This window comes from Amblyomma mixtum, chromosome 7 (genome assembly GCF_055824585.1).
Source record: "Amblyomma mixtum isolate Tamu chromosome 7, ASM5582458v1, whole genome shotgun sequence".
NCBI classification, from domain to species: Eukaryota; Metazoa; Arthropoda; class Arachnida; order Ixodida; family Ixodidae; genus Amblyomma; species Amblyomma mixtum.
The window spans coordinates 86,766,828-86,790,461 of record NC_143018.1 but is presented as its reverse complement, the minus strand read 5'-3'; the positions used below and the strand labels follow the sequence as shown (position 1 = coordinate 86,790,461).

At 50.4% G+C, this 23,634-nt stretch overlaps 1 protein-coding gene across 4 annotated transcripts in view; it reads right to left on the bottom strand.

Moving 5' to 3' along the window:
• mahj (LisH and WD40 domain-containing protein mahjong) overlaps positions 1-1,803 on the bottom strand; it is a 92,029-nt gene extending 90,226 nt beyond the window's left edge. For all 4 annotated transcript variants that reach the window (XM_089553061.1, XM_089553064.1, XM_089553063.1 and 1 more), the window contains exon 1: positions 1,433-1,803. The gene's annotated coding sequence lies outside the window, so the exon portion shown is untranslated. The remainder of the gene's footprint in view (positions 1-1,432) is intronic.
• Positions 1,804-23,634: the final 21,831 nt, after the last annotated feature.

Genomic DNA, 23,634 nt, shown 5'->3' with positions numbered 1-23,634 from the left:
CAAAAGAGCCCATACAGACTGAATCTTTCTTTGCCGTTTCAAAACAACCATGGCAAGCAACTGATAAGATAGCAGTTCCACAGTAGTTCAGTACCCTCTTCCCTTCGCTGCAATACTTCCGAGAGACTTGTTGTCTTGAAAAACTGACATCTATGTGCAATCCTTAGTCCCGAAATGTGAGGCTTTTTTAAAGCGACGTTACGGACCACGAACACCCTTCATGTCCATGAGAAATCAGTGCCTGTGTGATCCATAATGAAATGGAGCAACACAAGAGAAAGCATTTCAGCATTTTGTCAACGAAAGTGCTTCATTTATGTCTCAAATCGATCGCAAAATGTTTGATTCGGGGTGCAGTAGTAAACTGCGTCATAAAAACGAGCTGAACTTGGCTGCCACAGAGTGATCACATTAGCGCGGGAGGTTCGGTACGTAAACGAAGTTTGAGGCGCTGTGAGTGGTCACCAAATAAAGACAAGCGTGCAAGAAACAAAAAAAAAATAAGAAATTAGGGCAAGAAGAGAATGAGCGCGAATTGCTATTAATTCTCTTCTTGATGAGGGCCCTTCAGACGAACCGCCGAAACGATCAGGTCGTCGCCTCTCACGCGTGTCCTTGACGGAACCAAAGCCTTTTCCAAGTCCCTTCCACGGGTAAACAAGCAATTAGCAATCGCTCCGTCAAATATCGAATCAATGATCAGACAACATATACGAGGACGATAGTTAGCGATGAAGACAAGTTTTAAACCAGGCCTTGGGACGAAGATGGGAAACATGACGACGGTGGCAGACGACAAACTTTAGAAGAGCCGCTAAAGGCTTACGAAACTGCACGAAAGCAGTTTGTCGCAACGAAAAGTTGATAAACCAGCAAGCATGACCATTCTACAGGCTAACAAGTGACTAGATCAGATTTAAGGATCGGAATGAGGATGTTATCGAAGCTTGTTTACTAATTCCGCAACAGCCCGTTTCGGGGAACGGGCCGAGAGGCAGTTTAAACCATTTCTCAAGGATGATTTTGAAGCGGTGAAGTCTGAAGCAAGGGCCAAGGATCTACGAAAACTTGGGAGGGTGCGGGGGGACTTACCGCAATGAATGGGACAAATCAGCTGACGGCAGGAAACTTTGAACGAGAGTTTGGGGGGTACCCTGAACGAGAGGTACTGCTTCTCTTGGAAGGCTTCCGAGGGAGACCGCCGCCACGACACGCTATCGTACGTATCGAGACGACACCAAACTGTGCGGCAGCGTCAGCAATAAACAAGTTTAACGGACCGACGCTTAACCCTAGCGCATTGTCGGCGTTCGCGACGGGGACTAAATGATCGTCTGCGCTGTCCGGACAAGCACGTCTGCAACGCTCGCCTTGCGAGCAGACGGTTTGCTGGTAGTACGCGCTGTACGCCCAGTACACGTTCGCTACTTACCCGGGCTGATGGAAGATGGAATCCGCTGCTGCTTCCGCGGCGTCGACGACGAAGAACCGGCGGAAAAACGAGCACGCACCGCGAGCGCGGCCCTAGCCGCACACCACCGCTGCTGCCACGTGCTTGGCTTCAGACGCGAGCCAAAGGGAGGCGCGACAATCGTGCGCTGGTCTGGCGGTCGAGAAAAAACGCCGGTCTCTTGTGCGTCAAGCGAACCTTCTCGAAGAGTCGTAGCACGTAACGTAGTAGTCTTGTCCGCGCACCTGATGCGTATCCTTGATGCGAGGCTGACACCCGACCGGCTTCGGTCCTCGCCGGACTTGTTGTTTTTGCTTATTTGCGTCGCAAAAACGAGGCGCCGCCATATTGACTGGTTTGCGCATGCTCGCGCTACGTATTTTTGGAGCGCAGTTCACTGAACCAGTATTGAGTTTTCTATCATTTAGAAATCTCCTATATATTTTTATGGTATAATAATCTTTCAATAGCTCTATAATAGCTCATTTATGGGAGAATGCTTGTTGGAGTACTTGGAGCCTGCGTTACAACCGTAGAGATGGCGCACTGTGAAAGACCGACTGTTTAAGCGGGAATGTTCAAATCATCCTGTTTGTGTGATGTGGCCAACGTGCTACCTACGATCACATCCTGTGGGACTGCAAAATAGAGCCACCTCCGGGTGATCTAGTTACAGCTCCTTCTCTCGAGCGGTGGGAGACCGTGCTGGCTAGCTCTGACCCCAGAACGCAAGTTTTGGCGGTGGAGTGGGCTGACAAAGTCGTCGAGGGCTATGTACTCTCGACCACTTAACGCGACCTCTTGCCAAGCTCTTCCCGGCGAATAAAATGTTTTACAATCAATCAATCCACTTTTGGTCACGCAGTCAACCTAAGCAAGTCTGAAAGCCTCTGAACAGGCAAGAACTGTCTTCGGCAGCTTGTTTTGTAAGGAGAACCTTGGCGGTGCAATCTCAAATAAGGAATTCAAGCATTTGTCAGGCATTTCACTTTATTAAAATTTTGCCCTTGCTTAAAATCCAGACATTTATTCATAGCTCGGAGATGACTAGTACTAGTTTCATACCAGTCAAGCTACCGTCACTTGCTATGAGAGAACATGATTATTTTGTTTCATGTTTCGCGCTTCGCCTCCGAGATATTCTGCACAAAGCGTGAGGTCAAACTCGGAGGCTTTGTTAGAACTGAAGCACGTTTTGCCCTATCTCGACAGGTGGCGCCATGTGTTCCTTTTCAGCGCCGCTGGACGCCGAGCAGCCGGTCCACTTACCTTATGGGGACGTCCTCGAGATGGCAACAGAATACCGTTACCTCGGCATTAGGTTCAGCACGCAGCCAGAGTATGCAGCAAGACATGAGGAGCACTTGAAGCAAGCTTCGCAGCGAGCGGGAAACATACTGCGAAGGCGGTGCCTATGGGGCTGCAATCGGTTTGTTATGGTCCGCGAGCTGTGGAAAGCAGTGCATGTGCCCGCATTGTCATTTGCGAACGCAGTTATCTGCGTGACATCGCCCACAAGGGAATGGCTTGAGCGTGGTCAACGAGCGGTGGGACGCCTGGCGCCGGGGTGCCATGGGCGGGTGGCTAATGAAGCTGTGCAGGGAGACCTCGGTTGGTCTACCTTCGAGGCTCGCGAGGCAAGAAGCAAAATAGCCTACGACGGCAGGCTGCGCCTGATGCACAAAAACAGGTGGGCGCGCAGAGTCTTTGACTATGTAAGTCAAAACTGCCTGCGGACCACATGGGTGAAACGGCTCCAACACCTTCGTCGCAAGTTCGGCTTCTTCAGAAATGAAGTACAAGCCGACAGCGCGAGGAAATGGGCCAAAGCAGTTGATGCCCAAGTGCGTGCGCAGGAGCGAGAGGCGTGGAGGACTGCCATGGAAGGGAAGTCGACGCTGGAAGTGTACCGGGCAGCCAAGCAGGACATCTGCGTCGAGAGCTTCTACGACAACAGTGTAGGCAGCCGCCTGTTGTTTGAGGCACGCGCGGGCGCCATGCCAACGCTTGTGTATCGCAAGCGCTTCGACAATACAGTCGAATGCACCCAGTGCAGAGCCTGCGGAGAGCACGACGAAACAACGGAGCACATCGTCCTACTCTGCGAGAAGCTGCCAACGCCACCGCACGAGGGCGCTACGCTTCCGCAGGCGTTGGGTTTCCGTTCTGCGAACGAGGGCTGCACGGCGGATGCGGCAAACCAGGCGGCGGTTGCAGCGACGAAGCGCCGATTGACAGAGTGGTGGACGCTGGTGCGACACTAGAACAGTACTGTTTCGTCGGTATTTGCGTGTGTGTTTGCCGCTTCGCGTTTGACAGTGTGGTTTTTATGGGTGTGTATATCCAGCCGGGGCACCTTTGGTAGGCGCCCACCCGTTACAAAGGGAAGGCTACATCATCATCATCATCATCAGCATAGATATCGGATACAGGAAAGGTTTATTCGAAGAGTAAAATGCTGTATGTGCGATATGGCTGGGCACATCAGCCAAGCTCCTTTCTTTCCATGCTCCTTTTCCTGTATCTCCTCTCAGAGTTTTACCCGGTGCGGTTCGTATACCCACAGCATTTGACGCCTCCGTATATGAAATGGCAGAACTCAGGGGTAGTATAATGTAACACGTCTCCTTACAAGGTAGACGCTTGGGCATGCTGGTTTGACATTATCAGTGCATACGACGAGGTCGAGAAAAGACACAGACACAACGCTGAGCTTACAACTAGCGTTTATTGAGGCTCTGCCTCTGTTTAAATATAGTGGCGGACAGTCTCAAAAAACGGAAGAAAACCCGCACATAAAATGACATAAAAGGCCTGACCGGAACTCTGCACGAGGCAACAGTAGCACATGACAAGCTGTGAGCATTTCCTTATCGGTGGCTCAGAAAACGTATTTCTTTTTCACACAGAGCAGTTGATGCGGTGGTGCGCATTGGTTTTGGCTTTTTGAATTTCATAGGCTTCTATGATTGCTCTAGTAACCTTAACGCGGCTTGATTGATTGTAAAACATTTTATTCGCCGGAAAGAGCTTGGCAAGAGGTCGCGTTAAGTCATGCGTTAAGTGCTCGAGAGTACATAGCCCTCGACGACTTTGTCAGCCCACTCCACCGCCAAAACTTGCGTTCTGGTTAGAGCTAGCCAGCACTATGGTCTCCCATCGTTCCAGAGAAGGAGCTGTAACTAGATCACCCGGAGGTGGCTCTATTTTGCAGTCCCATAGGATGTGATCGTAGGTAGCACGCTGGCCACAGTGTTTGCAGTTTGGGTTGTAAAAATCTGGATAAATGTGCGCGAGGAGTGATGGGGTGCATATATCGATCTCGTCTGTAGACGACGCCACGTAACCTCTTGTTCTTTAGTAAGTCTTTTGTCTGGAGGGGGGAAAATTCTCCTCTCTAGTTTAAAATGATTGGTGAGATCATGATATGTGATCATGGAGTCCTTCGTGAAATTCAGGGAGCCAGACTCATCCACTGCCCGGTCGACGAAACCTCGGGCTTTATTGTGGGCTGCCTCATTCCCCGGATTCCCCGAATGGGCTGGGTCCCATATCAATTCGGAATAATTTGGTGAGAATTTGGTTGCGTTAAGGATTCTAAGGGAGGTGTTTGTAATTCGCCCTTTAGCAAAATTATCGGTCAAGACCTCGCACTGGTTGAAAATGGGGAAACATGGTTCTTTCTTTTTCTTCCTTCTTTCTTCTGTGCACTCTCTGCAATGAATGCCAAGATGAGCGGAAACATTGTTTTCTACTTTGTACTTGTGTCCTCGTAAACGGTCACTGGGACATCTACCTGTTTGGCCCGTGTAGCGCTTGCCACAGGAAAGAGGAAGCCTGTACACTACATTGTCGATGCACTCTACAAATCTGTTCTTATGCTTCGTGGCGCAGTACCCCTTGCTTGTGTTGCCAGAGTTCATGAAGTGAAAAAGCTTAGACAGCTTATCGGGCGCACAAAAAACTACACTCACAAATCTTATGTAAATAGGGGATAACCGCGACCTTTCTTTTTTTCTTTTTTCCGTTCAATGGCTCCAATGCGGACCGAGGTCAAGGTGTATTTTAACAGGTTCTGGTTTGATTTATTGGGGTCTAACGTCCCAAAGCGACTCAGGCTATGAGGGACGCTGTAGGACACAGTAAAAAAAAAAACCATTGGAACCAATTGGACATTCCAAATGGAAATAATTGGACATTCCCATTGGTTCCAATTGGATTTCCAATTAGAACCAATTGGTTCTAGGTGTGTTTTTAGCCCCCGACCTGTTGGACCCAACTGGATTAGCCAATTGGACCTATTAGGCCAGGCAGTTATTACACCCAGAAAATATTCACAAAATATGTTGTGTTCATTGAGAGGGGTAGCTAAATATTTGTGAATAATATGCTCTAGAATCTTGGATAAATATTTCTACAACTTAACATATTATAATGTGCAAAAGGAAAACTGATTTATGAGGACTGCAGGGAGATGCTGTGCCTATAGTGCCAATGAACATTTTCTAAGGAATTGAAATTACAATGTTTTTGTGGAAATCAAAGCCAACAGGCATACATCACACGCAAGCAACATTCAGGCACTAGTAGCATATATTAGCTCAATATGTACATCCAGAGAACATACTTCTGCTCCAACTTATATACCCCATTTGTGAGGCTCTCATGCTGGGGCCAGTGGCGCTTGGCCACTGAGCATGGGCGTCCGGAGGGGGGGGGGGGGGGGGGGGGCAAGGGGGGGCGGCTTCACCCCCCTGGAAAATCACTCACTCGAACCGTGAGTGATGGCCGCACGCCAGGGGCGGTGGTGCGCTCAGCCAAAAGGGTAAAAGCAGCCCCGCTTCCACGCTTTGGGGCACATCTGCGAAATGCCGCGTCCGGGCGCGCGTCTTTACGCCGTTTTCAAACCACACCATCGTTAGCTCTGTTGAAGGGCGACCTGTTGCAGACATACAGCGGCACCGGCGAGCATGTGTTTCGAGCCGCCTTGAGATGGGTGTCTGTTTCTTTGATCTCTAGACAGATAGCGACACGGAGGCAGACAGTGCACAGGACATCTTGTTTTCGCCTTCGTTACGCCGGCCACCGATGAACTCTTCAGGAGGGAAGGACAAATCAGACATGTCCACCCCGCTTTGTCGGGCTGCTCAGAGGCAAGCGGGCGATGAGTTGGCGCCGCCGCTCGCTGTCTCCTCCGATCCACGGGAGAGCGCAGTTCGGTAGAAGCGCCGCTTTCAGAATCTTCGGCAAATGGGATTAGCTGCTTTTGTTCACGGCGACGCAGTCTCTAGAGGCGCCCCCACACCAGTGTTCCTTGCGTCTTCTCCGAAAACCAGCGCCTTTGGTCAACGCAGCCCGATGGCGCCTGCCTGTCTCGCCTGTCACCTCTGGCTGGGTCTCAAATCACAACAGCGCCCACGTACTTTGCGATGTCAGTGCATGGTAAAGAGAACCAGGTGGTCGACATTATCCGGAACTCTGTACTACTCCGTCCCTCATAGCCTGAGTCGTTTTGGGGCTCTGAACCCCATACAAACACACAAAACAAATTTTCCGACCGGAGTGGCGAGTGTCCCTTCCCCTCGGAAGTCGCGCGGAAGTAAGCCCTTGCACGTGTGCGCGCCGCTGTGTTTGTACTTCGGTGTTTTTAGTGGCCGGTTGTCAACGAAGCTGAAAACAACCGAGACAGCGGACGAGAAAACGACGAGCGGCGAGCAGTGTGTGTGCGGTTGCTCGACTGTGCGGATGCGCGAGGAAGATGGAGCGAGGTGTATGAAGCTGTGAGCGTGCACTTTTCTTGTAAATAAGTTTTCGTTGTATATATAGTCATCTTTTGTTTTCAACGTACGCGTTCAACCGTTTTTCCAATCAATGTGTATGATGAGTGTGCACCGAGAGCGTGTAATGAAGCACAGAAATGAATTTATCACCCGCGTAATCACGCAATTCGCCCAGAAAAATCCGAGGCGCCTACAGTTGCTGTTCAAGGAAGACTGACTGAGTGACTGTAGTTGCGTGTTTGCGACCACATTGCGCTGTGTGCTGGTCATCAATCCGGGTGAGTCGAGCAGCAAGACTGAGCACTCTTCTCCACGAAGTGACAGTATCTTTTTACATTTTTTATTAATTTTGATTGTTTCTTCGTTGATAAACTCCAATGTATCTCTCCTAGCCACGCTTTAATTTGCTGTTTGTAATTTTTCTTTCATGTGTGTATTTAACTTATTTTTTATTTATATATAAATAAATAAATTTACTCCGCAAATAGTGCCTTTTTGCTACGAACATACCCCCCCCCCCTCCGGCGCCAACAACCAATGCCCCCCCCCCCCCCCTGCAAAAAATTCTGCGGACGCCCTTGCCACTGAGCGCCGTTATTTAATTTAATTTCAGCTGCAGTGGTGGTGCAGATGATGAGTACAATTTAGTAGGTTAAGCTGCTGATAGCTTTTATTATAGGAACCATATTGGTTCTACCTTGTTTGTCAAAAATGCAAACATTCATTGGAAAAATTGGGTGCAGTTGGGCGGTCCAATTGGATGCAATGGGTAAGACCAACTGGGCCCACCAATTGGAAACCCAACTGGTTCTATTGGACAGTCCATTTGGACCATCCAATTGGAACCAGTTGGAAACTCAGCTAGTCCAATTGGAACCATTTGGAAATTCAATTGGTTCCAATGGTTTTTTTTTCACTGGGGCTCCCGAACCCTCGGCGGCTGGCGCTTAAGGAAGAAGACGACGACAAGTGAAAACCATGCCGATGCTCGTGCGCGTGCTGGACTGATCGCTGCCTCTGGTCTGTACCGGGACTGTACCGCTAGTCGTTCGCGCCGCAGCGCCTTGGAATTAAGACGTCCTGCACTACACTTGGTGGAGGTACCAGCGATTCCCTCACCCTAGAGCTTCGCAGCCGTGCATTGCCTCCCATTTCCGCGATGCCTGAGACCGTCACCCAGCCTAGCTGCATCACCGAATTCCCTCGGCTGTCATCTGTTCCGGCATAGCGCGGCAGCGTGACCCAGCCTTTTTGCAGCGGCACGGATGACACGGATGTGGAGGACTTGTTGAAGTCCTATGAACGCGTGAGTGCGTATAATAAGTGGGACGACAGCGTCAAGCTCACCAACGTTATATTCTATTTGAGCGACGTCGCCAATCTGTGGTTCCGCAACCACGAGGCCGACATCTCCAGCTGGGCGGATATTAAAAGCAGCCTCACGGAGGTCTTTGGCCGTCCCGCTGTGCGTAAGCTTCGTGCCGAACAGCGTTTGCTCAGTCGGGCACAACAAAGAGGCGAAAATTTTACAAGTTACATCGAAGATGTCGTCGACCTTTGCAAGCGCATCAACGCTTCCATGAGCGAGGCCGACAAGATAAGAAATATTATGGAAGGCATTGATGATGACGCCTTCCAGATGCTCGCCGCCAAAAATCTCCAATCTGTGTCCGATGTCATCAGCTACTGCCAGAGCTTAGATGAGCTGCGGAAGCAGCGCGTTTCCACCCGGCGGGCCGGCTTTCAAGACGCATCAATATCCAGCTTGGCTCTTTCCGGGGACGGTGCTCTGGACCACCCGTCGCTCCTCCAGCACATTCAGCAGTTTGTCCGTGAGGAAGCCGCCCGCCAGCTGTGCTTGACCATGGCCGGGCTAGAGGGGTGACGCGGCCTACCCACCTACGCCTGCGCCGCCGCTCACTCCCAGCCAGGCGGTTCTAACGGGGGGGGGGGGGGGGGCGGAGGGGGCGGTCACCCCACCAAAAACCTTTGCACATTTTCCCGAACGTCCGTTTTCGTGCTCTCATACGGCGAGATGTGATTTTTGACGTAAAAATAGAAAGCTTTTTCGTCTGTGATGCGTCAAGTAGTCCCCTACTTCGTACGTTCATAACGAACACACTAGCGGCAAAACGCGCGGCATGCCGCTGGCGGCGCCACCCCTGCCGCGAAAGGGACGGCCACACTCGGCGGCAAAGAGTCGTCGCCGCGCAAAGCTCCCTTCGTGACAAACCGGTCGAGGCCCGCGATTCTGAAGGAGCGCGCGCGGCACCGCCGCCGCCGCTGGCATGTAACTTTAGTAGGAGCCAAGAGGTGGCGACACAGACGCTCCCCACGTGACAAAGCCGGGCGCCCCTCATTGGTCTCTCCGCTTCGCTAGCTCCGCGGCACACGGCAAGCCGCCGAAAATGGCTCCTCCACCCATCCGCTGCGCTATCATAAGCCTCGTATACATGGAGCCCGACGTTGCGGGTCGGGTCGGGGTGCGCCAGATGTCGGGCTGACCAGCCCGAACCTACCGCGTATACATGAACCGGTTTTCTGTCGGGCAGAGACCGTCGCTACCCCTAGCGTCGAGCACGCAAACTACACGCATGCTAGAGGAGGAAAGACGCCCAGACGAAAAGTTCCCTTTCCCGCTGCTGCTCTTTCCGGCCGGTTGGTTCGCCCGTTCACGTGCGCGCTGTCTTCGAGGCCGGCAGCGGCTCGCTGTGATTTCTAATGGGTGTCTCCGCTGCCGGAAAAAAAAATCTCCCAGCACGGCCGGTCTCGACGCGCGCGCTTTCTCGCTCTCTTCTTACGGCCTGAGCAGGTGACGAGAAAACAAATCATGGTGAAAACCACTATCCAAAGCCGGGGTTTCTAGTGATTCCGGCGTTTTTTTTTTTTGAAAAGGCGGTCAAGTATCTCCCACAATCGAAATTCTCGAAGTCTTGTAACTAATCATTGAACCACATCTAGAAGATTCACCCGTCCTATGCTGCCCGGAATGGGTTGACATAAGCCACGCCAAATGCTTAACACACCTCATTTCTGAGAAGTTTCTCCGAATTTTTCTCGTCAACTACACAAAGAAATTGACAAACCAAAATGACAAGCCGTCTGGTTTCATCCACAAGCCAACGCGAAAGCATTTAAGGCTGTAACTGACATCCCTTGAACTGCGAGCCGCACAACAATGTTGTATACGTCATTACAAACAGCGCCTGTTATTGTTTTCAGTCCTTCTAAGTATGTGAAACGATATCGGAGTTCCAAAGAGCAAAGGATCTTTCTGATCTGGTGTGTTTCACGCAGTGAGAACAGATAGCACAGATACTTCGAATGTTTTCAAACGGCAAGTGCCATTATTTTATTCATACATTTCCAAGTATCAACAGAGATTGTGCCAGCCCTGAAGATGAAAATAAATGTTTTCCTAACCGTGGCTTCGCCCTGTAATATCTTGCCTCACTTTTATTCCTGGTAGACGCAAATGATACAGCCCTATTCGCTAATACTATGCGCCATCATTGCATGCCGACTTCAATGTTTTGAGATCCATCTACTAGTTCCCTGCTTTGCGTGCCGATAGCAGTGGCTGCATAAGATTGTCGTCAAGTTCTTCTTCAGTACTCGGAGCAGCCGTTCAGCAATATGTGCGAAGTAACCGAACCAGGCCCCGGAGAGTTGCGGCGGTAGATAGCAACTGCCCCTCATGCACAGGCCGTTAAGAAAGAGCGCGCGCGCCGAGTGCTCCGAGTTCCTGCACAGCGCCAGCCAGACCGGAGAGGAGGCAGGAGAGTAGGCGCTAAGCCGATGCGGCAGCGTATACATGCTCCTTCCAGCCGGGTCGGGCAGAGCCAACCCACCCCCTGCAGTCGGGCTGGCCCAGCTCGACTCGACGGTCCCTTTGCTCGACCCCCTAGCGTATACATGAGCCCGACAACCGGTTCTCGGCCCGACAGCCTGCTTAACCCGACTTTTGTCGGGCTCATGTAAACGCCCAGATAGCTGCGCGGCAGATCAACCCGCCGCCGCGGCAGGTTTCGCGGCAAGCGGCTTGCCGCCGGCGGCGTGCCGCGCGCGCTTTGCCGCCAGTGTGTCCGTACCTTTAGCCCCTGCCTTATTTCACACAATTTTACGTTCTACACGTTCATTTATTTATCTATTTAGTTTAGTACCTCAATGATCCCAAAAAAGGGGCATTACGCGAGGGGTGGGTTGTACAGAAATATCAACAAAAAACGAGCAAATTCTGTACAATGCCAACATCAAGGTTCAAAATACAAATGAAACAGGCAAACAGCTCAGAAAATCAAAGTGCAAAACGCTCAAATGCTTTCTAATACAAAAGAAAAAAAACAAGACAAGAATAAAAGACAGGAAGAAGCGCTGAACGGTGGGTAAGAATTCAATAACGGATTACAGAGCAGTAAATACCGCATAGTAAAACAAAGTGCAATAGGCCAACGTTAGAGGGGAAACGTACACGAAAACCTAAAATGTGTCTAAAGATTTAAGCTGATCTTTGAATTCAAGCGTGTCTTCTATTATTAAAGCGGCATTGGGAACGCGGTTCGAATCTCCTGCTGTTCGGATGAAGAAACACTGCGCAAATATTTGTGTTTTTGGGCAAAGGTATGACACCTGTTGCCTGTTTTTGTGACGAGCTGAAAAAAGGGAGTTTTGTGCATAGATGCTTAACGGAAATGAATAGTAAAAACGATGAAAAAGGGCTATAAACTGGCTAGTTTTCGACGGTGCTTTAATAATGGCAAGCTGGATCGGTTCTTCAGATCGGTTACACTTGTGTAGGATGAATAATCGAATGGACAAATCTAATGGCGAGTTTTTATGCTCTCAGAAAGGTATTCCTCATGTGGGCTAAAAATTACGGCTGCATATTCTAATTTTGGGCGCATTCATGTAGTGTAGGCTAGTAATTTTACATGTGCTGGGGCAAACTTCAATGAGCTTTGAAGGTAGCCAAGGGATCGGCGGGATGCTGCAGTGATGTGGTTGATGTGCGTTGACCACGTAAGATCGTCAGACAGGTGTTATCCAAGATATTTGTATGCTTTAGTAGCACGTAAACGAGAACCGCAGATAAAGTAGCTATGTGGTATTAAGTTGGAGCGTCTATGGAAATGCATGCCCTTACACACAGCAATATTTAAAGACATTCGCCATTTTTCACACCAGTTTCCTACTGCTAGTAAGTTACATTGTAAGCTAATACTGTCTTACAACAGTATTAGTTATACAACAGGTTGGTAGTTATACGAGTGCAATTCGTACGTGGATGTCGAGGTACTGCCGTGCCCCTTCAGTCACTTTTGCGCTTCATGACTGGCACTCTCATTCAATTTGAAATATTATGAGATAAATATATCTGTTTTGTTTGTGTGCTTTATGAGTGTTTAACGTTCCAAAGCGACTCAAGCTATGAGGGACGCCGTAAGGAACGGCTCCGGAAATTTCAACCGCATGTGGTTCTTTTACGTGCACTGACATCGCACAGTACACGGGCCGCTAGAATTTCGCCTCCATCGAAATTCAACCGCTGAGTAAATATATATATGAATTATATAAGTTAACGGTTACGTCAGCAATATTCGTAATAAATCATAAATAGATATGAATTACATAAAAATATTGTGCACGTAACCGTTAGCATTCAAAGCAAGGGTTATGGTATAACATCTTATCGTTCGCCATTGATTTTTCATCAACAAAGTGCAGAAAAATTGTTGTACAAATAGAGTGGAAATAAAAAAAACCGTTGTTTCTATTTTTTTCTTTTTTGGTGTACGGAAGTCCGTCCGCCCCTCCCCTAGAACCAATCGCTGGGAGCGCCACTGCCTCCAGCGTGTCATACAGGAGCAGGTCGCCGAGGTACTGCCCTCTCCTCCTCCACCTCCTCAGCAGTCACTGACCTTTGAAAAGGCGTTTTTTTGTAAAAGTGACATTTTTTCTTTTTTACATTTCGGGAATCCCCAAACATTCAAAAATGTTTTGTAGCAAGAATAATGTTCGTATCTCATTTTGTTCAAAAGTTATAGCCAACTTTCGAACAGGTGGTGAACAGTTCTGAAACAGAAACAGATGTGGTTTGGTAACAGAAACTGATAACTCAGCGATAATCAACGGCGTATACTGAAAATGTTCTGTTTTTTTTAGTAGTTTCATATATAAAAGATTATTCGAAGGCAATTTGTAAGGCTTCCTTTTTTTTAAACATTGCTTTAAATTTCCGCAAGGGGGAAGCCTAACGCTACAAGCATCTCAGTTGTTTACTTTGCGCGCGCTTCACCCTATCGTTTTGAATGCTACCGGATTCGTCCTTGAATGATGGCAACAGAAGTACAGCAGATATTTTGAGGGAAGCAGGCATCGAATCTGGCCACCACGCTCATGTAGCACGTTGCACCAGTGACCAGTACCGTGTGAAGAAGGCCCATCGTCAATCAACAGGTGAGGCAAAACATCTCCGCAAGAAAAGACGGGAAGAAACAAAAGCCAAAACAGAGCTCCTGTCAGCTAAGGAGGGCCTTAGCTATGAACCTGGAGGATTTGAACTTCCTAGGGCATGATGATCTTGTTTCTACAAGGATTGAAAAACTTTAATCTTGTTTTCCTCAAAACTTGATTTCTTGCACCTTCTTCTTGCACATACAGTTATAACTTCGAAATGAATCAATATTTTTCAGTGAAACTTTTTACGCTCGTTCCTTTATTACTAGCCTGTGCAATGAACTAGGAAAAATGAAATCGAATGGTGAGTTTTGATATAATCATATTTTATGTCAAGGAAGGCAGGAAAAAAATGACATTTTTTGTTTTGTTTGGCATTTTTGCTATAACTTGATTCCCGATTATTGGATGGCAAAGATCCTAGTTGGTTGCACAGTCTGGTTAGTTGGCTAACTCTGTGCCAAAATGATTACAATTCCTCCTCTCCATTCGCTAGTTATGAATGTTTGCATAACAGGCAAGTTTCGGCAATTTTTTGGGAATAATAAATGCCAGCATGGCTTCTTTCGCTCTTTTTTGCGTTTGAAGATTACATAAAACGGTGCTTTATGAGGTAAATGTGAAATAAAGATTTAATGGCCGAAATTTAAAAAAAAAATTGAAAAAGGCGGTGACATACCTTAACGTACGCTGGCGCTGTGGCGCTACTGTGGCCTTCACCTGCTGCTCCTGTCTACGGGCCTCCACTTCACCTGTTAGAACCCCAGCGACCTGCACCAACCACTTATCGTCCGGTTGCCCGACCACGATCGCAGCCGCAGCCTCTCAACCCCTGGTGCACGCAAGACAGTCGCCCTATTTGCTACGCCTGCGCAGTCACTGGCCACGTGGCTCGTTCGTGCCGCGGTCGAGACCACCGTCCGTACATTTGTAGGCGTAAGCCGACCGACGATATTCCGCCGTCCTCCTCGCCTGTGTCACATGAGCCGCCTCCGAAACACTCTTCTCCTAGTTACCGTTTCCGTTCCCACCACTCGCCGTCTTCTGGCCGACGTTCCCGCTCTCCGATGCTCCGCCGCCCACCCGCTCCGCAAGCGGAAAACTAACGGCCGCAGTTCCGGAGGCAAGAACTGCGCCGCCAGCGACTCGCTCTGTTTCCGCGCCCGCCAAAATTATCACAGTGTTCGTTGAGGGAGTCCCCGACGAAGCACTTGTTGAGGCTGGCGCAGCGGTTTCTGTTCTTAGTCACATCCTCTGTCGCAGACTAAAAAAAGTGACGACGCCTCTTCCTGCCGTTTCTCTCCTCACCGCCAGCGCTCAGGACATTCGACCAGTAGCCGCCTGCACCACCCGCCTGCTTATCGAGAACGTCCCCTACACAATAGAGTTCATCCCCCTCGCCCGCTCATCTCACGGCGTGGTCCTTGGTTGGGACTTCCTTTCCACACATTGTTATTGACTGCGCCCGTGCTCAGCTTGAGTTATCGCCCTTCAGTGACGCTCCCTTGGACGTACCCGGAGCTGCTGCCGTTACTGTGGTCGTATCAGAGGACACAGACGTTCCGCCTTTGGCCTCATTCTCACAGCCGGCCTCCTCTACGGCACAGCGGCGACGGAGGCGGAAACCGCGGCCGAGGCGGGGACACATGTCAAGGCGCTCGGAATCCGGTGCGGCACGCCGCTCCGGCGGGCAGTGGCAGCCAATGCGAGCGCGCAGAGCGCCAACGTCATGATGACGTCGAGTCCACGAAAACTCTGCTTGGTGACTGTGAAGTGAGCCGGTGAGCGGTGTGTCGCCTGCTGAATCGTAGGGTCAGCTTGGCTGCGCTGTTTTCACTGAGCGCCATGACTTCGTTCAAACAGTCCCGGATTTGGGAGAACGAACAAGGGGTGCCGAGTGTAGCACCTTTTTTGAGCGCTGGCCAGTCCCGAAGAGCACTCAGCTGCGGCGTCGATGCCAAAGCAGCTAGGCCTAGCGACGACTAGGGCAGGGGGGACCAGCGCGCAGTTCGTCGCCCGGCGTTGCCGCAGGCGGTGTCATTGCCGAAAGCTCCACTCTAGCACAGGCATGTTGTCGTTGCTCGAATCTAGGAAGCATCCTTTCTGGTAACATGGCTGTTTTGTATTTTCTTGTGCGAACGTGCAGTAAGCCGAGCCTGCCGGCCGGCCAGCCTGGATCCCGTCTGCCGGCGTCATAAAAAGTAGCTAAAGAGTGCTCTTGAAGTAAATAATAAACCCTGGGATAGGAAAATGAGAAAATATATTTTTCTGGGCCACTGGCCAATACAGAGTTGCTGGTAAAAGTGGCAACTGTGCTACGAGCGAATTTGTTGCGAGAACCGCCTCGCAGCTGCCGCTGGCCCGCGACGTTGGGGTCCGGCTCGACAGGCGCCCGCTAGCTCCGCTGCTGAAGGCATCGCGGAAATTGACCATACTATTTTATTGCGAGATGATGCTTTTGACAGCAAAGCGGTGTGAAGGGTAGGCCTTTTATTATGGCGCAGGCGACTTCCGAAGCGCCGGCCACTGCCACTTCGATGCGAAACAGGCTATAGGCCTAGCGACGACCATGGCAGACAGGCAGCAGCAGAGCTTGTCGCCAGGAGCGCCCGTGAGCGGTGCCGTTGTCGAAAGCTCGCAAACATAAGCAGGCATGCTTTGTCGCTGCTCGGCAGTCTTTTTGACAACAACCGCTCAGGCACTGCAGCACGGCGGCGAAGGCGACACCGGTTGTGGGCGGAGCTTGGGTAGAGCGGCGCAGCAGTGCTTGCCGCTCCGTGTGTCGCCGCCGCGCCCGAGCGCTCACACACCGGGCTCCTCATCCTAGCTCTCATGGCTCAGAAGCTCATAAACCGCTTCTGCGGTTCCGCGAAATCCTAATTTATTATTGCGACAGCCACCATCTCTACCCGGCACCTGCCAAGTGGTTGAGTAAGGCGGAGGAGCGAACTCTGCGGCGCCTGCAGACAGGAACCCTTCTCTGTCCTGCAATAGCAAAACACTTCGATACGAACACAAATGGGCGCTGCCCGCACTGTGGAGAGATCTGCGATATCTTTCACATGGTGTGGGCATGTGCTCAGAATCCTCACCTTCCCCCTCCCCCACCCCCACCCGAAAGGCATGGGAGACTGCCCTCCTCAACTGCTCCACACTGGAGTCCCAAAGGGCTCTGGTCAAGCGGGCGCGAGACGGGGCCTCGTCATGCGGTGTCCCGGACTAAGGATACCGACCATGCAGCAGGGTTTTTTTTTTACCCTCAAGCTCTCTTTGATTAAAGTTTTTCACCACCACCACCACCGCCGCCGAAGCCGTGATAGCCGTGACGCTCGCCAGCGCCATCTCTTGGTCGCAGCAAGCAAGCGGTGGGTCACGTGAAGCGAGCTCGCGCTGTGACTGGCGCGTTCTCCGTGGGGCGGGGCTCCGTCGCCTCCGCTCGACGGAAACGTAAAGCAGGGCCCAGCAGCACCGGCTGCCCAATTTCGGGCGCTGTCACTGTCAGCTGCCGTGAGCTGCGGGCGCGACGGAGGCGACGGAGCAAGGGAAAAACCGGCTGTGAGAATGTGGCCTTTCTCTACTGTGATGGTGCCTCTTTCATGTGCTGCTCTCTCCGACGCAACTGTCACATATACGCCCTCTTTACGATGCACTGACCAGAAATCTGTTTTGCTGGCTCATGCTGTGTTGACAATTATTCGTGGCTCAAGCTCTATTTATGCGTCCGACCCGTTCTCCTGCCTTACCACATCGTTCCGTGGCCAATCGCTTGGTAGTGTTGCCGTGCTCGATCCCGCCTCAGCATACCCCCTCGTTGATAGCACGGCCGGCCTTCACGTCAGCGCCATTACGCCTGTTCCCACCGCCAATCCGTCTCCTCTCGATGTTTTTCACCTTCCGTCGATGCCGCCCTGACGCCTACCCAACAGGCCCAACTTGTCGCCGGCCTGCACCGTTTTGCAGCTTCGTTTGACTACCAGCAAACTTCATTGGGCCGCGCAACCACCGTTTCCCTCTGTATTGGCACTGGCACGCATGCCCGTTTCCGCCAACGTTAGTACCGCGTGTCAGCCGCTGAGCGCCGCATCATTGACGAACAGGTGACCGACATACTCAAGCGCCACGTGATACAGCCGTCGCAAAGCCCCTGGGCATCGCCGGTTTTAGCAGGTTCTCTGAAAGGAATGTTAACAGACAAGTCGGGTATCCTGCCGCTTCTAAGCGCTCTACTTGGTTCTGAAAGCTGTGTACCCTTGCGTGACGGCACGATTTCTCCCGGGCGTTGCAGAAACGTAGCCTGGCTATACCACGCTTCACGAGTTTCGAAGGCTTAGACTGGTATGGCGTGAGAGGTAGCTCCTTGGCTCGTAGCGCCAGCGCACATGGTCATCAGAGGGGCGCAAGGAAATGTCTAAGAACTGTAAAGGTATTTCAGAAGGCAATTCATTCATGTGTTAAGACAAGTGGGTCAAGGCACTTCGAAAAGATCGATAGAACTTTCGAGGACGAGGCCTCTGCGTCATAAATGTCATAAAAGCTAAAAAATAATCGACAAATCTAAACACTCGCGCCACACCAGTGCCATTATAGTAGCTTGTCAAGAGGCCGGTCATGGTGGGCCGTTTTCGGGAACGCAAGAACAAAGTAGAAAACAATGTTTCCGGTCATTTTGGCATTCATTGCAGGGACTGTACAGAAGAAACGAAGAAGAAAAAGAAAGAACCATGTTCCCCATTTTCAACCAGTGCGAAGTCTTGACCGATAACCGCGTTAATATTACTAGAGAAATCATTGAACCCTATGAAATTCAAAACCTACCAAAACCAATGCGTAGTAGTAGTAGTAAAAACATTTATTGTTGCAAAAGGAAAAGTTAGGGAGTAGGGGGTTGGGGATAGATAGATGTGGAGCTCCAGTGGTCGGTCTTCCCTATTCCAGGATCCCGTTGGCCTCCGCTGCTGCCTTGCGTGAGCACCGCATCAATTGCTCTTTGTGAAAAAGAAATACGGTTTCTGAGCCACCGATAAGGAAATGCCCACAGCTTGCCATGTGCCACTGTTGCCCCGTGCAGAGTTCCGGTCATGCCTTTTATGTCATTTTAGTCAGACGAATTTTCGTCGAACTCTGGACTACATTTTATTCCGCGACAAGTACGGACCGGCCGCCATAGCAAGGATGTGTCAATTCGTCAGTCTGAAAACCAAACTGGCTTCATTCCAGTGCCAACTCCACTTCAACCTACGTTGTAAAGCTCATAGCCTCAATTTCTTTGGAGGAGAAATTCTAGAGGCCCGTGTACCGTGCGATGACAGCGCACGTTAAACAACCCTAGGTGGTAGAAATTTCCGGAGCCCTACACTACGGCGTCTCTCGTAGCCTTAGTCGCTTTGGGACGTTAAACGCCATAAACCATAAACCAACCATACCGAAGTCCCTGAAGCTCCCGCTCCTGGTCCGGACACCATTCGGCAGGCATGTGGTCGCGCAAGCCGAAAAACGCCTTATCCAAGCACGCATTCTGGAAACAAAGGCTACCATCAAGCGCCTGGAAAACGACGTGTTCTTCGCCCAGAGCTACTTCGAGCATCATTTCCACACCGACTACACCGACTTGCTCCTGCATGCGAACAGTGTGGCGAGTTCTACGCGGCAGAAACGGCAAGTAAAGTCAGGACGCCAAATTCTCAGTGTTACTGCAAAGGAACGGCCGTCCTCTTGGTTCCAATGGTGTCATCAACCTTTCGTCACATCAGTTGTCCCCAGGTGAGCTGAGTGTCCTCAGCCGCGGACTGAACTTTAACACCGGACGAGCACCAAATATGGGTGGGATAGCATGTGCCGTCGAGGAAGCAGTCCGCAAAGTTGAGAACTGCCGCCTAAGTGAAGCTCGCTCGCGCGCCATTGGAGCTCTTTCTAAACTCCCAAGTGCAAGCAAGTCTCTTTTATTACCGGCAGAAACAAAGGCCATCAGGAGCCTAAAAAAGACTGAAGACATTGGGATCTTGTCGGCTGATAGAGGTAATGCGTCGGTTGCGCTGGACCGCAAGGATTGCATCACGAACATGGCAGAACTACTGAAAGACGAGACCATATATGCTAAAGTCAAACGAGACCCAACAAAGAAAATTGAGAGCGAACTGCAAAAACTGCTGACGGACGTCTTCAAATTTGTTCCACCGCAAAGCAAGAATTTATATCACCGACTCTTATAATGGCTCAGCTCCAGCCATATACGGTGTTCCCAAGATACACAAACCCGACGTGCCTCTACGGCCAATATTAGACTTACCCGGTCCCCCCTGCATAGGCTGTCTCAGTACCTGCACAGCATCCTGCGCCCCCTGGTTGGAACAACAAAGACTTATGTGAAGGACTCTAGTCACTTCGTCAGAATGTTACAGGACGTCGATATCCAAGAAGACGAGACTGGTGTTTTTTGACGTCAAATCTATGTTCACCTGTGTGCCAATAGACTTCGCTGTCCAGTGTTGTAAAGACGTCCTTGAAAACGACGAGACGCTTGCCAACCGCACTCCGTTTGAAGCTGTGGACCTATGCTGCCTTTTGAAAATTTGCCTGCAGATCACTTACTTCGTTTTTAACGAGGAGTTTTACAGGCAGGTGTTTGGAACCACCATGGGCGCTTCAATTTCGGTTACTTGCACCAACCTTGCCTTGGAAACCCTTGCTTCTTTCCCTCGTCGCCCAAAAATTGTTTTCCGCTATGTAGGCGACTGTTTTTGCGTGTTGAACCGGGAAGACGCGCCTGCAATATTACATCATCTGAACTCCCATCCATCCAACCGTCCAGTTTATTATGGAAGAGGAGAGTTACAGTAGCATTGACTTTCTCGATGTTTTAGTACAGCGCACAACGAACGGCCTCGTGACGTCGGTCTACCGGAAAGCCACACATACAGGCCAATACCTGAACTTTGCCTCTGCGCATCCGGTTGGACACAAGCGCTCTTCACACGCGCGCAACCATGCAGGTGTCGAACCGGATTTTTTTCGGGTTCGGTTCGGGTCGTATTCACGCCCTTCGGGTTCAGCTCCGGGTTAGGCTCCAAGGGACATTCCGTTCCGGTTCGGACCGGTTCGGACCGTATCGAACCGGTTAAAAAAGGTTCAAACGGGTTCAGGACAAAAAAAATAGAATGCATGGATTTCAATCAACCTTGCTATGCTGTTTACTTTTTTCTGGCATATCGATACAAAATAAAAAATGCAAAAATGTGTTTACAAGAACGGAAAACTGGGCTAGTTGGTAAGAGAGAGAGAGAGAAAGGAATTTAATGAGGGAAAGGTGGAGAGGTCGGCCGGTGGTAACATGGCCCTGGCCTGCTACTCCACACTGGGGAAAGGGAAGAGGAGGAAAAGGAAAGTGCGAATGAAGGCTGATGATGGCATAATACAATGAGTTTCACGGGTGATGTCTAGAGACACACACACACACACACACACACACACACACACACACACACACACACACACACACACACACACACACACACACACACACACACACACACACACACACACACACACACACACACACACACACACACACACACACACACACCACACTGGCTGGCACTCGCATCGCGGTTAGTAGACGCACATAAAACACCGACACATGTCATTAACCATGTAGGTTGTGCACAGGCGGTCACAGACGAGTATCCAGGCCTGTTTCACACAAAAAGTTGAGCAGGGCCTTTGTCACAGGTCACCAATCAGAACGTCTCGTCCTGGCGCCCAGAAGAGTTTCCTCAGAGAGAGGGCGAGAGTCCAGTTGTTTCACGGTCGCCTCCAATGTTCTTCTTTCAGCAGTATAGTTCGGGCACTCACAAAGAAGGTGTCCAATAGTCTCTGGAGTGTGGCACTGTGCGCAATTTGGGTTACCTTCGATGCCGATCTTGTGAAGATAGTGTTTGGTGTAGGCAACGCCAAGCCGTAGCCGGTGGAGTAAAGTCCCATGACGTCGCACCACCATAGATGGCAAATGTAATCGTGAGCCAGCGTCAAGCTTACAGACGCGGTCCTGTTGATGACTCGAATAATGCCAGTGCGACTGCATTGCCGCTTGCATTAAATGCGCCAACAAGGCTCCAATGTCTGATCTAGAAAAGGCTATCTCAATGAAAGCACCATCACTATGTGCCATCCGAGCCTCGGCGTCAGCACGCTCGTTTCCCGCTATGCCGCAATGGCTCGGTATCCATTGAAACTTTATGATATGGCCGCGGTGGAAAGCTTCGGCTAACAAAACCACAATCTGTTGAACCAGCTACTCGCATGCCCTTGGTTTTAAGTTTGTACGACCTGCAATGCCGATCTCGAGTCACAGAATATAGTCCATTGCTGCGCTGGCTGGTGACCAATATAAAGGACGGCTTCTCGTATGGCTGCCAATTCAGTTGCCGTAGAGGACGTTTTGTGCATGAGCCTGAAACGGTGACATGAGGCATTTCCTGGCACTATCACCGCTGCAGCTGAAGAAGTGGTCGTCACGGATAAGTCCACGAAAACATGCTGGGTGTTAGTATACATAGATGTAATGTATGACAGCGCCAGCTGTTTCAGTCCGACTGTTGGAATGTGCGTCTTCTTTGTTATCCCTGGGATTGTTGTCCGTATAGATGGTTTTGGTACTGCCCAAAGTGGCACCTCCGCAATCTGGTGTGGCGCGTATTTCGAAGGCACCGCATTGCGCTGCATCCAAAGGGCTCTGGAAAAGGCTGCATCTGGACGCACCGCACTAATGTTGGTCAGGGGGTGATGACGATGCCTGGTCAGATGCCGCAAATGCACACGAAGTGGCTCCTGTTGAAAATAAATTCGTGCTGGGCAGGCGCGGGCCTCATAAAATGTGCCCCATGTAGAAGTTTTACATGGCAAACCCAAGCATACTCTTAAAGCACGAGCCTGCGCGCTTTCAAGCACATGCAGGCCTGATAGTCTGACTCCCGAGAGAACGGGTGCACTGTATCTGAGAAAACCGACTACCAGCGCCTGGTATACGTGCAGTAAAGATCGCTCAGAGGGACCCAACATTTTCCTGCCATACACCGCACAATGCTTGCAAAACTGTCGAGCTTTTTCTTGAGCACAGAAATGTGCTTCGTCCAGGACAGGTCACGGTCTATCGTAACACCTAAGAATTTGTGATGTGTTACGTATGGAACAATTTGCCCGTCGATTGTGACCGGATACCACGCCATTAACTTGCGTGTGAAAGCCAATGTTACGCTTTTAGTTGGCGGAAGTTCAAGCCCCTGACGGCGCAAGTACGCAGACGTAATGGAAACCGAACGCTGCAATCTTGCTTACACTTGGGGACGCGTGACACTTGATGTCCATATGCAAATATCGTCTGCGTAGGCGGATATCGAAACAGTCTTCGGTACTTGTTTGAAAAGGCCAATGAGCACGAGATTGAACAACGTTGGACTAAGCACTCCTCCCTGAGGAACACCACAAGCAACATGATGATCTGCTGTGTCTCCTTCAAGAGTCTCCATGTAGACTGTTCGGTTTGTCAAATAGCTTGGAATCCAATTGTGTAGACGTCCGCCTATACCACATTCATCGAGTGCATTTAGTACTGCATCATGCTGAACATTATCGAATGCGCCCTTGATGTCGAGGAAAAGAGCAGCAGTCAACCTGTGACGGCGTTTTTCATGTTCTACCGTTGACACGAGATCAATTACACTGTCGATGGCAGACCGGCCTTTGCGGAAACCCGTCATTGTGGAAGGGTATAGTCCACGTTTTTCAAGGAACCATTCTAGACGGGTTAGCACCATACGCTCCATCGTCTTGACAATACAACTTGCCAGAGCTACCGGTCTGTAGGATGCTAAGTCGAGTGGCAATTTCCCTGGTTTGAGCAAGGCCACAATGCGGCTTCTTTTCCACTGCTGTGGAACAGTGGCAGAGGCCCAA